A 15,146-nucleotide genomic window follows, 5' to 3' on the forward strand; every position below is an offset into this window, starting at 1 on the left:
TTTAACTTGGAGGTTATACGATAATTTTTTTTTCAATTTCTTAGTCAACTTGCCACCTAGTAATAAACATGTAACTTTTTGAGAAGGAATCAATATGCTCACCTTGTTTGTCATAACAATCATTAATACTTTTGTTTAATAAAGAATTCTTAGCTATTTATTTGATCATTCAACTCTAGTTTATAATGTCAAACATTAAGTATACAAAGTGTTCCTAAATATGATGTACAGATTTTCAAAGTATTTGCAAACGTACTCCATCAAACTAAATTAAGTTTTTAGTTAGGTTTAACTAAACTGTGATTGTCGGGTGAGTCGTTTCTATCAGATTCAAGTGGAAAACTGAATGAAAGATTGGAAACTAAAGCAAAACTCTAAATATTGGCATATCAAAATATTCAATTGTTGATAACAATCGGATCAACTGTTGAAACTGAATTCCATGGACCATTTCATGCCAATCCAGACTACATTTTTAGGGCGATTATAATAGGGTTTTTAAGTTTCAAAAGGCAGGAGAATAGTCTGACTATTTAACGTTTTAAAAAACGAGAGAATTTCCTAAATAAATTTGTTTCTTTCAAATGCAGTAATGAGAAACTATTAGATAAGTAAATAAAACGAGAAAATTTTGGAACAATTTTTACAGTGAGGACACATTATAAGTATATGAATCTTTAGTGTTGCCTACACTTTAGTGTAATTAGAGTTAGGTTGCTTTATAAACATTCATTGTAAAAGTAGATAACCATAGTGAAAAGTAATTGCATTGGAGTCATTGGACAATGTTTTATTATAATTGCATAGTTTTTAATACACAGATATGTAACTACTTCCTTACATACTTTAACAAATACTGCAAAAGTAAAGTAAAATACTGCAACTCTTCCAAATGTTGCTAGAATTCTAACAATTCATTATTATAACTTTAAAAACATCAAAAATTCTGGAAATTCAAGTATTAACCCTTAAAATTGTATCAATAAAACAAGTAATTTTACTAATAAAATAAACGATTTCAGCATTTAAAACATTGCAATTTTCTTATTTCAATGGTTTAGTTAGGTAATTTTAAATGCACTCCGTAAAATGTGAGTTTTTCAACCGAATTATAATTCAAATTTCATCAATAGAACCGTCGATTTCACATGTTGAAATAGAAAAGTGAAATTTGAACATTTTAAATTCGATAATTTCGAATAATGTCACTAAAAAAATATTCGGTTTTACATTATAAAATCTGCAATTTTATCACTTAAAATTTTAAATTACGTAACTTGATATATTATAAGTGAAATTTGGACTCCCAATCCTTAAAATTTTATCAATTAAACAGGTGAATTTAGCAAAAAAATATTCGATTTCAGCGTTTGAAACATCACAAATTTATTATTCCAGCTGTCTAGTTAGATAGTTTCAAATCCACCGTAAAATTTCGGCTTGGAACCAATTAAATTTCATCAATAAAACAGTCGATTTCACATGTTGAAATAGACAAGTAAAATTTGAACATTTTAAATTAGATAATCTCAAATAGTCAAATTTCAATTAATAAATCTTAAATTTTTATCAATTCAGCAATAACCTACTGTGTAAAACTGACTTTTAAACACAGTCTACTTTAACTTTTAATGTAATCAATGTTAACAAAAACTAATTTTAGCTTATCACCAGTGTTGGTCTAGCCTTTAACTGTAATTAGTTTGTCATTTTCTTTTCAGGGACAAATAAACCAACCAAATAATAATTAAGATTATGGTTTACACATACGTCTGACAATGTTTAGGATGTCTTTAACTAAAAAATATCTAATCTCACAATTGAGGGTAAGTCGAAAAACCTGCACGTAATAAATCGAAAATAACTTTCTAAATCCAATTACATTTAAAATTTGCATCCGTCCGTAATATCCTATTAAAAGTTTTGCTGCCACGGTTGACTCTGAATTTAAATTAACTTAATAACTGAGGGAAATAATAAAATCAAAGCACGTTTAATATAAACAGAGGGAGTTTGTGGGCCCGACCACCTCCTGGATGATTTCTTTAGGGAAATAACAACTTCCTGATTATTTGCCCGCGAAATTTAGACACGAGCTCGGGGAGTTCTTAGTTTACAGTCTGTTAATTTTCCGTTTTGTACAGGGTTTTTGCCATGTGAAAAACTTCTCTTAACGCACCAATGACGGGCTCGAAACTTTCATAACACAATATGGTAATAAAACTGTTGAAACACAGTAGCAGGGTTGTTATAACTCCCCGGGAGGTGAGTAAATCCCTCGCTCTCACGTTAAAATTCAAACAATCACAATTAATTGTATAAAAAAAGCTTCGAATATAATAGGGCTGTGTATCAATAGCAACGAATCATAATACCACTTACGACCTTAGCCAGTCCTTAGGTACGCGTGCTGCGCCCTAATTGGTGCTCTTCTCACACGTGTTTGTTAATGTAACGTCCATTTTCGCTTAGAAATTGTATTATATTCGCTTTTGTTCCTAACGAGCTTACGCTCTTGGACGAGTGCGGTACATTTTTGGTCAAATTAACCCTATTTGTCAGATGGGAGGATGGATAGGTGCTCGAGTTTCTCTAAGTGCACAAACATTAGAAATCACCTAATACAGCTTTGATGCTATTATGTGGGTTAACCCTCTTGTAATGTGATGGGAAATTCTCTTATATTCCAAATAATTTAGCATTACAAAATGTGCTCTTTATACAAGGAGTTTTATGAGAAAATGACACTTAAATTGTGTTTAATTGACATTTAGCATATTAGCCTAGTTTGCTTGGACATACCATTATTATTCGTTCAGAAAGTAACTAGTTGGCAAAGTAGCAAGAAATAGAATTATTGTCATATAACCATTGAGGTTTAGAAAAGAATGGAAGAACTATGCAAATCAAAAGATGTAAATTGGAGTCAGTGGTTACTAAACTGTAACCACCAACACTGGTTACATTTTAAAGCATTCTTCATCTTTAATGTTATTCAGAAATTCAATTTACACAATTCTTATTATAAAAGAAAATCTTGATTTGATATAATAGGAACATGAATTGACATATACGATGACTGACAGTGCCAACCGGAAATTTACGGCCGCCATATGCCCACACCACTTTTGTCCCCTAGGTCCGTCACATTTGCTCCTTCCTTGTATGTTTTCAATTTTTTTATTCATTGAATAAAAATAACCAAAACACAATTAAAAATAAAAAACCGGTCTATTCTAAATATCAAAAATTTGCTTACTTGAGATAAAATGTCAAAACTTGATGGATAATATACTGTGGAAGTGAATTCTTGTCTTAAATAACAGTTATAAAACGTATTTTGGCGTCAGTGTTAACCTAAGTTTTAAGCTGTAGTAACATAGGCCATCTTGTTTTATCAGAATGAGTTGAAATGAGAAGACGTAAACATTCTACACTGACGCTAAAATACGTCTTAGGAGGAGCAAATGATGAAGCTTGTAATCTGACATACACAACCAAAAGTTACCAAAAAAATTCCCCAGATTTGAGTGACATTGGCTTAAGTTTGTTGATATTTAGATTACATAAATGAAGTTACATTCGTTTTCAAGCTCCATGGAGCGAGCAGAGTGTTTTTGACGTCACAATGACGTAATTTGGCAGTTGGTCAAAAAGGGGCCCAGTGAAACATTCTGAAGGAACTAGAGTTTGTGGAACAGAAAAGGATGCCTTTTCTAATAGAAAACACTGTCACAATGAAACAGCCTATATAATTATTTACTTACTCCCAAGAAGAGTTTTTACAAGAACCCTACCAAAAACCAAGTTAATACTATAAAAAGGACTCTGGTAGAGGTATTAATGAGCTGCTAATACTAAATAGCTTATGTTTCAGGTACCTTTATTTGCCTAATCTACAGTTTGCTTATCATGCTTTGAAAGGGTCCAAATTTAAAAAGTCCCATTATCAATTGCTGTAAAAGACTCTAAACAAAAGGTGTTTGAAGCTATGGTAATAATGGTGTTGTCAAAATCCATATGCAGAGTGTTGAAAAAACAAATTTCTAATAAGTTTCAGGTAATATTAGAAAGATACAAGTTACTTAATACATAAATTTGATCAACTGCCATTATTTTGCAGAATTAGCCCTTATACATTTTGCCGTATCTTCTCTGACTATAAGGCTAGAAACAGATGGTGCTACTGTTAAATACTTTTCCATCAGATAGTAGGTTAAATTACTATTTTAATTGTATTATTTACACACTATGAAATATACAAATATAATCTTTAAAAAGTACACTCAAATTTCTTTTTTATCTAAGAAGTCTAGTTTTCTTCATAAACAATCATAAAATTAGATAATTTCTTTAACTGAGGTACCTACCTGCTCTTCCAAAAAATTGAACAAATTGAAAAAAGATGTTAAATAAATCACACAACAAAACCAAATTGATATGTATTTAATGCTGGGTAAATTTACAACAGGAAATAAATAAGCAATCTATATCACAAAACCAAGAAGCAAGTTCTTAAAACACCAACAATTCTGTTATAAGTTAAAACACTGCTTTAGGATTTAATAGTCCCCAGGATACACACATTGCCTTTCCTTTCTTGCAAATTTTATGGAATAATTCTTGAAACGTTGGTATTGGGCTGTTAATAACTCGTTTGAATGCACCTATCTGTGATGTTCTTTCCAGATAATTTAAATTGAATGTGGTTCTTGTTCCCAAGCCAAAGTTTGATTGGAACTTTCCGCCTTTGTTTACCACCAAATGTTGCAAGTTTTCCAGTTTGGTGAAGAAAAATCTTAAATTCTACAAAGGTCTCGCAATAACAACACTAATTAATAAACTTAAACAACCCTAAATTAAGTTTTTATTTCTTCTGTTTGTAGTTTTTGGTGTTTTTCAACTTTTTAAAATTCCTAACCTCAAATGCTCTATGTTGCTACATCTTCCACGAGCAGATGTGAACCTGGTGTATTGTTGGTTGCAGTAATAAACGGACAGATAAATTATACAGATTTCGAAAAAAAAAGCATTTATTGCATGCAAAACATCTGAGATTCTTAGAATGTTTTTTTTCAAAACAATATAGTTTTCTCATTTTCATTTATAATTGCTTAATGAAAGATACATATTGTGAAGTTTAAAGGAGGAATTTGTCAATACGGCAACGTCCAAACAGGTGATTAAAAAGATGGATAGCCTAGCTTGTAATAAACGACGTGCGTAAATTTCAATATGGCGGAGCCCTTGATGACGTAACCGCCACGGGAAAAAAAATGAACCATACCTACTTCACTTTACTTATTTTTGATACAGTATACAGGGTGTTACAAATTCGATGAGAGATATCTGACAAAAACCGAAAAAGTCAAATTTCTATTTTATTTTTTTACCACTTTATTATTGATTATTTTGGAAAATCAATGGCACATTCTGGAGGCACTTTTTAATGCTCTTCAAGAAAATAGTTTTAGTTTTCAGCACCGACAAAAAATATACCTAAAATATTTCAGTGAGTAAATCTCAACTAAATTTCATGCCAAAATTGAACTTAAAAATATCGTCTAGCGTTGACTGGTCCCCGCAAATAGAAATACTAACAAATTAAACTGCTAGTCACAAAGGCAGATATTGATTGAAAAAAGACAACAATGCGGGCAAATTGGGTCCCGATTGTGGCCCCTGATTGTCGTCGTTTACCCTGCAGCGGCTTTTGATGTCGCAACTCGCTTTTTAATCAGAACGAGAATACAACTTTGACATTTGACTGAGTAATCCGCCTTTTATTCTCTCTATTTTTGCTTTAGATTACTTTTCTATCTGTTGGGGTAGGCGGGACAATAGCGTGACTAAGTACTTTTTAAATAGCCGTCCAATTGATTAGTAAACCAGGAACCGGTTATTGAGCGAAAGTTTGTTGCCACTCGGACTTTAGGAAGGGGCGGCTATTTATTTTATTTAACGCGCTTGGCCATTTTGTCAACAAATAAAACAAAGCAACATGGCGGTAATAAAACAAGCGTTGGTGTCATTCCCGGGGTCGGTAAAACAAAAAAAAAACAGTTGCCGGAGTCGGGCTCGTTTGTTTTGTCAACAGCGGTGATTTCCAGACTCTTGGAAACACATCAAAAGTCCATTACGGTCTTTTATGGAATGAGAGTTGAAATGCTTATTGCTTAGTTCAAAACAGGGATGGATTTTGTAAATGCAAAAATAGCAGCAACATAAGTATTGCAATATTTGTTCAGGTAAAGGGCCATTAACTGAAACAAAGAGAACTCGACAACCGGGCTAATTGCGAAATCGTGTCGTATAGTGGGCATCATGTTCCCCTCCATTCGACCCCACCCTGGACCGCTATCGTGGCAACTTGGAACGGACATTAAAATGGAAATTGGCTCTGCCACCAGCGGCTTACATCAACTAGCATATTCCCGCAGAAGCTCCGCCCCCCAGTTCAATTAAACGCTAATTAAGAGGAGTAATGTCATTTCAATGGTCTGTATGTAATTAGGATTTGTATTGACGGTTATTTGGGAAAATTTACGAATGGTAGTTGGCTAATGGATAATTGTGCCAAACGTTTTTCCTTAAATGACAGCATTTCATAACTTGTGACAGTATGATGGTCGTTTGTTAAAAAAACACATTTTTCAACTACCCTCGTAAACTCGAGGATGAGCATCTCCCCCTGTAAAAATGGGGAGTCGGCCCCCATTTTCCCCTGTCGACATGATCCAATCTCAGGCAAAACGGTGGTGCCTTTGTCCGAGCGGCCGGTAATATAGTTGTCTTTTGTTATTGGATCACGAATTGGGTTTCAGCGCGCCCGGTAAAAGCTCTGGAAAAGCTCTATTAGCAGTCTTTCTTCTGGAAGCCTGCGACGGCTCAGGGGCTTTAGAGGCTTTTACATCGAAATGTGCTTATTTCCTTTGTAGCGGCCTTATATGTATTTTATACGAGATTCTTTATAGCATTACAGATGTGTGTTTGCCTAGAGTTTTCGTCAATGTTTTACGACAGACATTTTTATTTATGATTTTATAACGACTTATGATAGAATAATTGAACTAGCAAGTTTAGTATTTTCTCAACTGTTTTATAACCCAGTTAGTTTGAGCTCAGAAAACATTGATTTACATAAACACATTAAAAATACATCAAAGTCAGTTCTTTTATATCAAATATAATATGTTTCCTTGATTTAATTCCACAACTTAGCTAATTGTAAAACTTCTTTTATTATACATAGAAACACCTGTGCACGTTGTATACAGGATGTCCCACAACGAAAGACATCGATTGATATTGGAAAAAGTATAAATAGGAGAGTTTTGAAAATTTGGCAGGATACTGATGTGGGCATGCCCAATCTAACTAAAATATTTTCAAGATGGTTGCACTTCCGTTTATACCGGAAGTCGATCACAACTTTCTTGTTTTAAATAGAAAACCCTATATATTATTACATATTTGGATTCCTCACAAAATTCTGACCAACTTTTGTGTACAATGCCCTATGTCTATCTTTAGCCGTTTTTGAAATATATGAGGTTTTTCCAAAAAAGTGACAGTTGCAACGCTCAACATATTTTTGTACTCTGTCAAAACCCTAATTCATTTTGCAATGAAACTTTGGGTTATTGTAAATAAAGGATTGTTTTATTAAACTGGGGGTGCGTAATGACTCATTTGTATACAGGGTCGTCAAAAAAAGTCATAAACCTGCCAAAAAATGAAAAATCTCAAGTTTTTTAAATAAAAACCCACATTTTTTATGACGGAATCATTTTGAGCATTAAAAATTACTATATGTTTCAATTTACTTGCCTAACCTAAACTAACCTAAATCCAACCCATTTCGTTTTATTTAAGAATAAATATTTTTTATTATCAAAACTCCAGATTTCTTGAAAACTTCTTTCCTAATTACGTGTGGATTTATGTCACACCAGTAGTGTGAATTATGTCTATTGAACATTCCATTTTTAGTAAATTTGGCATCGTCGCTCTAAATAATATTATTCAAAAACAATTCTTCTCCATAGTGACTAGTCAGCAAAAACTCACTAAAAACCACTCTCTTCGGAAAGTCAACCTCTTTTAAGTGTTGCACTAATTTAAATGAAAAAGAGTGAAATTTATGTTTCTTCAGGATCCTCTGAATTGAGCTTTTAGATATGCCTGATTCTACGGAACTTATCTTATTGACGAAGTTGGATTTGGAACAAAATAGCCCAAAATTGCAATTTCTACATTTGTATTATTAAGGATTGGTTTTGTTTTCATAGGTTTTCTCTTCACAGATCCCGTATTCTTAAAATGTTCAATTATTTGCTTGACAGCTTTTGGTGATGGCTTTCGTTTTTCTGGATAACGAGCGGCAAATACCTCACATGTTCTACTTACAACTTTATCACATTCTCCGTAAATAATAAACAGATTTAAGTAATCTTGGTTTGAATAACGTAACCGCGATTGCGTATTTGTAGTTGTTAAAACACTCAAAATTAGTGTTATTAACATGCCCTGCAGGTCTCCAATATCACCGTGTGTCAAAAGCATAACCAACTAGAATACCAGATAATCCCAACCGTGCAGCATAATAAAAAAATGTTTATTCTCAAATAAAACGAAATGGGTTGAATTTAGGTATAGGCAAGTAAATTGAAACGTATAGTAATTTTTAATGCTCAAAATGATTCCGTCATAAAAATGTGGGTTTCTATTTAAAAAACTTGAAATTTTTCATTTTTTTTAGTGGCAAGTTTATGATTTTTTTTGACGACGCTGTATACAAATGGGTCATTACGCACCCTCAGTTTAATAAAACGATCCTTTATTTACAATAACCCAAAGTTTCATTGCAAAATGAAATACGGTTTTGACAGAATAAAAAAATATGTTGAGTGTTGCAACTGTCACTTTTTTGGAAAAACATCAAATATTTCAAAAACGGCTAGAGATAGGCATACGGCATTGTACACAAAAGTTGGTCAGAATTTTGTGAGGAATTCAAATACGTAATAATGTATAGGGTGTTCTATTTAAAATAAGAAAGTTGTGATCGACTTCCGGTATAAACGGAAGTGCAACCATCTTGAAAATATTTTAGTTAGATTGGGATAGATTGATGTGGGCATCAGTATCCTGCCAAATTTTCAAAACTCTCCTATTTATACTTTTTCCAATATCAATCGATGTCTTTCGTCGTGGGACACCCTGTATAGACGCCATTTTATTTTTTTTTGCATTATTGGAAAGAGCTGCGTGTTTCCTTTTCTACGATTGATACTATTGGCACGTCCCTAACGTAAAAAATATTTTTAGTAAGTTAAGAGGCCTTAAAAAGTTTTCTAACAAAAACTTGCTTGTATCAAAGTAAAAAAAACACTAAAAAAACACTTAAAAAAATTATTACTAATTTATTATGATTCCCAACTACCCACTACAAGATTAAACAAAGTTACTTAGAAACTCTCTTTTAAAAACGGGAAGAGATCAAATTTGAAAACCGGGTATGAGATTGTCATAAAATTCTCTAAAACTTTCCTTATCTAGGGTTAGACCCCCAAATCGTTCATTAAAGGTTTATCTTCCGATAAACTTAGGCTATGCTTATGGTCAAATATTGCGTCACTTCCGGTTTAACCGGAAGTAGATGTCAACTTGCCTATTTTAAATGGAACACCCTGTATATTTATGTATTTTTGTACAGTCCTGTCGATTTCAAATATTTTTGATGTATCATAAAATGTTTGAAAATTGCATGTTCTTATCTTAACTTTTTGAGATCTATTGCGTGAACATATTAGAAAATTTGACAGGTGTCTTGATTTTTACTGATATAACATTTTTGACACCTGTCAAAATTAAAAATATTACCAAATGATAGATCTCAAAAAGTTAAGATAAGAACATGCAAGCCGTTTTGCTCTATCTCATTCTGGTTAAGAGTTATAAAACTGAAAAACCTGAAAGTGTAATTTTTCAAACGTTAATATCTCGAAAACCGTTGTAGATAGATATAGGTTACATTTGAGTCACTTTTATTGTAATTTTGAGGAAATTTATATTTTGTTTCTTTGTCGACATGGAATATCTCGGGAACGGTAAGTGATATCAAAAAACGGACTGCACCAGCGTGTTTGGGAGAAAAAATTCTTTTATGAGAATTAAAAAAAAATTGATTTTACAACTTTTTTTTATTGTCGACTGTGTGTTGTAAGAAAAACTGACTAACTAACTAACACACACAATCCTACAGGGTGTTCCAATTAAAATAAGCAAGTCGACATCAACTTCCGGTTAAACCGGAAGTGACAGAGAGATGAAAATATTTTTAAAACCTAGCACTCATCAAATTTCTTTTAATTCCAAATTTTCTATTTATATTGGATCGTAATAAACTTTTTCCGTCGATCATGTATTAACAGCTTTTTTTAATGGACGACAACGAATACAAAATCGTTCATTAATAAGTCCCATTAATGCATGATTTTTCAATTGTTTTACTTTAATGCACGATTTTATCATAGAACAATTTTAACTACACCATTTACACATTTAGTTTAGAAAGCGTCAGTTGAATTTTAGAAACCATAAGATGGATTTAAAAAATATCACTTGTATTTCAGAAAAGGTACTTTCAATTTTAGAATAATAACTTTGATTTTCGAAATTGCAATTTGTATTTCAGATTAGTCACTTGTATTATAGAAAAGAGCAGTTGGATTTTAGACGTGGTCATTTGTAATTTGGAAAAGTAAATAAGTAAAAAAAGTAAATAGTTTAACGAATATTTTTAATAACATTGTGGTTTAAGCAGTTCAATGAAAAATCGATTTATTTCGAAAACCGTTTATTTTATCGAAATAAAGGAAGAGTACAATTTTTCGATAAATATGTCAAGAGTATCCATTAATGGCGATTGCAGCTGAAAATAATGACAGCTGTCAAAGTTTAAGCAAATTGTGTTTTAGGTCGTTAGTTCCTGCCTTTCGAAGACGAGATACCTGGTTCTCATGTCAAATAGAAGGTCTCTTTCGATAAAACATTAAACCCAATAATCATTACAATATACAAAATGTTTCAAAAGTTACAGCCAAAAACGTTAATTGGAAGGCAGTTGTTTGGGGCTCAGTATTTCCCTTAAGAGTGACTTTAAAAAAACATTATATGAACAAATCGTATTATTTTGACCTCCCCTGCATGCCCCCGAGAGATTGTCATATAGTTATGGGACACCCTGTATATTTTATATAAATTAATACTCCCGATGGGCGGTTTTTTTTGCTTAAAGTGATATTAAAAAAAACCAAATTTACGATAATGAAATACAAGTTATAGATTCTGATATCCAACTTATATTTTTAAAATCCAAGTGATATTTTCTAAACTACATATGTAAATGGTGTAGTCTATGTTTACCTACTATACAGGGTGTCCCACCGGGAAATACCGCGGTCGATATTTCGAAAACTGTAAAAGATAATTTTTTGAAAATTTCTGGGTTTAATATTTGCGTTTGGGCCTCCCCTATCCAAATTATTTTTACGTTCGCGGTACCACTGGTAATTACGTGAAGTAAGTACCAACTTTACTATTTTAAATAGAACAGCCTGAATAATATTATATTTTTGGATTCTGCTAACAATTTGAAGTATGTTTCATGTATGATAACCTATATCTACCTGCAATGGTTTTCGAGATATTGACATATAAAAAATTATATTTTCACATTTTGGAGTGTCATAAACAGAAGGAGTCAGAGCAGACTTGCATGTTCCTATTTTAACTTTTTCTGGTATTACCAGTTATATTAGTTTCAGTAGATTGCTTTATTTATGCTTTATCTGACAAATTGTCTTGCAAATAACCCACAATTTGGCTGATTTCGTTGTTATTCTTGTTAGAACCATCACTTAGCTACTAATATTTTAAAATGTACAAACTTGTGATTATAGGATCTAAAGGAAGAAAAGAATGTAACATTTATTGGTACCATTCATTTGGTTCATCTGAAGTACTTTAGATGGAGTTTTAATATTACATCAGTCCATTCATGGTTAACAATCATGTTACCTGGTCCGGGTGCAGCTATTCAAAATGTGTGAATACGGGAATTAGATATCCAAATAAGGCGTTGCACAATGGTATTAGCCTAACTAAAGGTGCTTAAGACGTGCGAATGCCGACACACAACCACTTACTTTGGGTTAAACGTATAATCCTCTTGACACAATAGAACCGAGTCAGGCGTACATAAGTGATCGTTCGTTAGCAAAACAGATCTATTGTCACCTATTGTGTCGCGTAAAGGCCCTTCTGGTTTACGTACGAGTTTCTTGAAAAGCCCTTAAAACCGAGATCAACGATTTTTCGGAAGTGGTACTTAACGTACTTACTTGTCCAGGTTCAATATTTGATACAAAACGTTAGTGAAACTGTCTCCTGTAGGCGTTATTAAAAGCGCCTATCCAAAAAAAAAAATATTCTCGGTGGTTGGTAATCATCTCCATTTTCATTTCCTCTGGCCTGGGCCATTCATCGCTGATCAAAGAAGTGAATAGCACGACGATTCCCTTAATTTTACTTTTGATGTCTCGCCGAGTTAACGAAGGACTTGAAAAGATATCTTTCGAATCAAAACTTCTGTATGTTGAAGTTTCCTTTGCCAGGTTTATAATTGGAATGATAAACATTCTGGAACTTTTAAGCTGACAACTTTACTAAAAGTAATTTCAAAAATTACTTTCTTTTTGTTAAAACACTTTACCGTTCTTAGGATACTCAATTTGTCTCTCGGTAAACATCTTCACATGGATAAAGACCTGTTAAAATTGCTACACTACTTAAGCCTTTTGTGCTGTAAACTGAAAGGTGTTTACTGAAGAAACCTTTGTACTGTTTGACAATGATTATGTTTTCGTAAGAGCTACTTTAAAATGTGGTTTGTTAGTCACTGTAAAAAGCAAACTTTTTCAGAAATTCTGTCAGTTTCTCTGGTGAAAATCTTTGGTTCTTCCTAACCAGCTGGTTTTGACAAACCTATAAATACATTATTACTTAGAAAATCATTCATGCAACAAAATTTCAACCTCAAATCACCATAACCCAACTTGTCAGCACAAATTGGTACTATTCCATGGTTCGGTTATTGTTGCTTTACCGCACCAAATGATCCGTTAAAACATCCCTAGTTGAAGACAAACGATGGCGCCAGCTGGAAACTGAAGAATTAGGTTTAATCTTCGTAATAAGACAACTCTTTTTTCTTTTTCTCTTCATGCGTTCAAAACTGTCGGTCTTCTTTATGTTAGTTTTGAATGGTTCGGTACTATAGAGACAGTCAATGGTCTGCCAAATATTAATATGGTCTGTCTGGTTTGCTGTACTGTTTTTGTGAAAGTGTACATTCTAGTGTTTGTTCTCTGCAATGGTAATTTAAGTTATTATACTTACCGGATGACTTACTTTGTGATAAAAAAATTTATAAACGTACTTAATTACTGAAGTTTTACTATCGGACTTTCCTACAAAAAGAGAATAAATCAGAAATTAGTGTTGATAAGAGTTAGCTGTAGTATATTCCAGGATTTGCTTTGTAATATATTATATAGGTATTATGATCCAATGATATTGGTCGAATAGTATGTGAATTTAATTATGTAGAGAAAGGAATGTGTGACAAAATGTAGTTTAATCGGCCGCATTCATAAGAACACATCGATTAGCTATCGCTAGACAATTTTCTTCTGAATGCACTGAAATAAATCGATTACTAATCCAAAAAGCATTACTTAAACCTCATTTTGCTCATCGAATTTAAAATCCGATTTTTCGATTGCTAATCGATTAGTTCTTATGAATGTGACCATAGACTTGTATTACTAGATTATCAACATTTTGTGTTTTCGGATCCAAACGCGTCATGATCCCAAAGTCACGTGACCTTTGTGTGATTTTGTAATCATAGTGTCACGTGATTTTTTATGGATCTGAAATAACGGGTCGAAAAAAAGCGCCTAATAAATTTAGATGTTTTTGAGTTTTCCCATTACATTGAATCACAAGTTTGACAATGACTTTGACAGTGGAAAAACTTACATTCGTCATTCAGTATCAGGAAAAATTTGCATTATAGATATCAAGTCATTTTCCGGTTCCAAGAAAGGAAATTTTTCAACTCGAAAGTTATACCGCTTTTAAGACATTGATACAATTTAATTCTTCTTTAAAATATGTCGGTTTTTAAAATTGATAAGTCAGTCTTTTTTCAAAATTTTTGGGCGATTAACCAGAGGTCAATCATATCAAACTTTTTTTCCACTTTTTTCGAAAGCTGAGGAACACAATTCTTCTTTAGAATATGTGGGCTTCTGACATCGATCAATCTCAGACTTTTTTGTGCAAAATGAGTGTGTATAGTTATGAATGCTTAAACTGACGATTTTTTTTAAGACGTAGAAATTGAAATAAGATATTTCCACACAGTTGTAGCTAATTGTTATCGAATTGAGGGTTTACGAAACTGCAAGCCACTATCTATTCAGTATTAAACATCAATAGCCCGAAGTCAATCAATCAGTGGCCAGCGGCTCAAGTGTCTGTTGGTAGAAATCGATAAGGCGTGCTACGGCGGTCTTAATCAATTAGCGCTGATTGAGCTAAATTGCTGCGGGTCAAGCAAAATGGCCGGCCAAAAGCCAGTTCTACACACAATCTAGATTATACAAAACTCGTCAATGACACTGAATACCCTCAAACACTGTATAACGTTAAGTAAACATTAAAAATGTCTCCGTTTACAGTTTTATTGTATCAACCTTTTAACAGTATTTAACGTCGACTATCCCGCCATCATCAGGGGGACAATCAGGCTAATTCCCCAAACCTATTGAGCTAAACAACAAAACAACTGAACAGCGGCGACGCGCCCTTCTCCCCACCATAAAAAGGGTGTGCCCTCCTCGTACCCCCTTCACCCTTCGTCGACCAATCAGATTTCAGAGCCGAAATTTACAACTGTTGCGTCGTCTTTGGTCGTGCGATAAATGGCCATAACTTAACGCGTGTTAACATGCCTCCACTTTTCTGATACTCGTTGCATCACCGGCGGTTTTGATTGTGATCAGAGGCTCGTG

The 15,146-nt window shown here is 33.1% G+C and overlaps 1 long non-coding RNA gene across 1 annotated transcript; it reads left to right on the forward strand.

The window, feature by feature from the left end:
* Nucleotides 1-3,918: 3,918 nt before the first annotated feature.
* Nucleotides 3,919-4,280, forward strand: LOC145732535 (uncharacterized). The gene is made up of 2 exons (XR_014179025.1): nucleotides 3,919-4,060; nucleotides 4,124-4,280. It is a non-coding gene; the product is annotated as an uncharacterized LOC145732535 (long non-coding RNA).
* Nucleotides 4,281-15,146: the final 10,866 nt, after the last annotated feature.

Source organism: Ips typographus, linkage group LG8 (assembly GCF_016097725.1).
Source record: "Ips typographus isolate SLU linkage group LG8, UJ_Ityp_2.0, whole genome shotgun sequence".
Taxonomy (NCBI): Eukaryota; Metazoa; Arthropoda; class Insecta; order Coleoptera; family Curculionidae; genus Ips; species Ips typographus.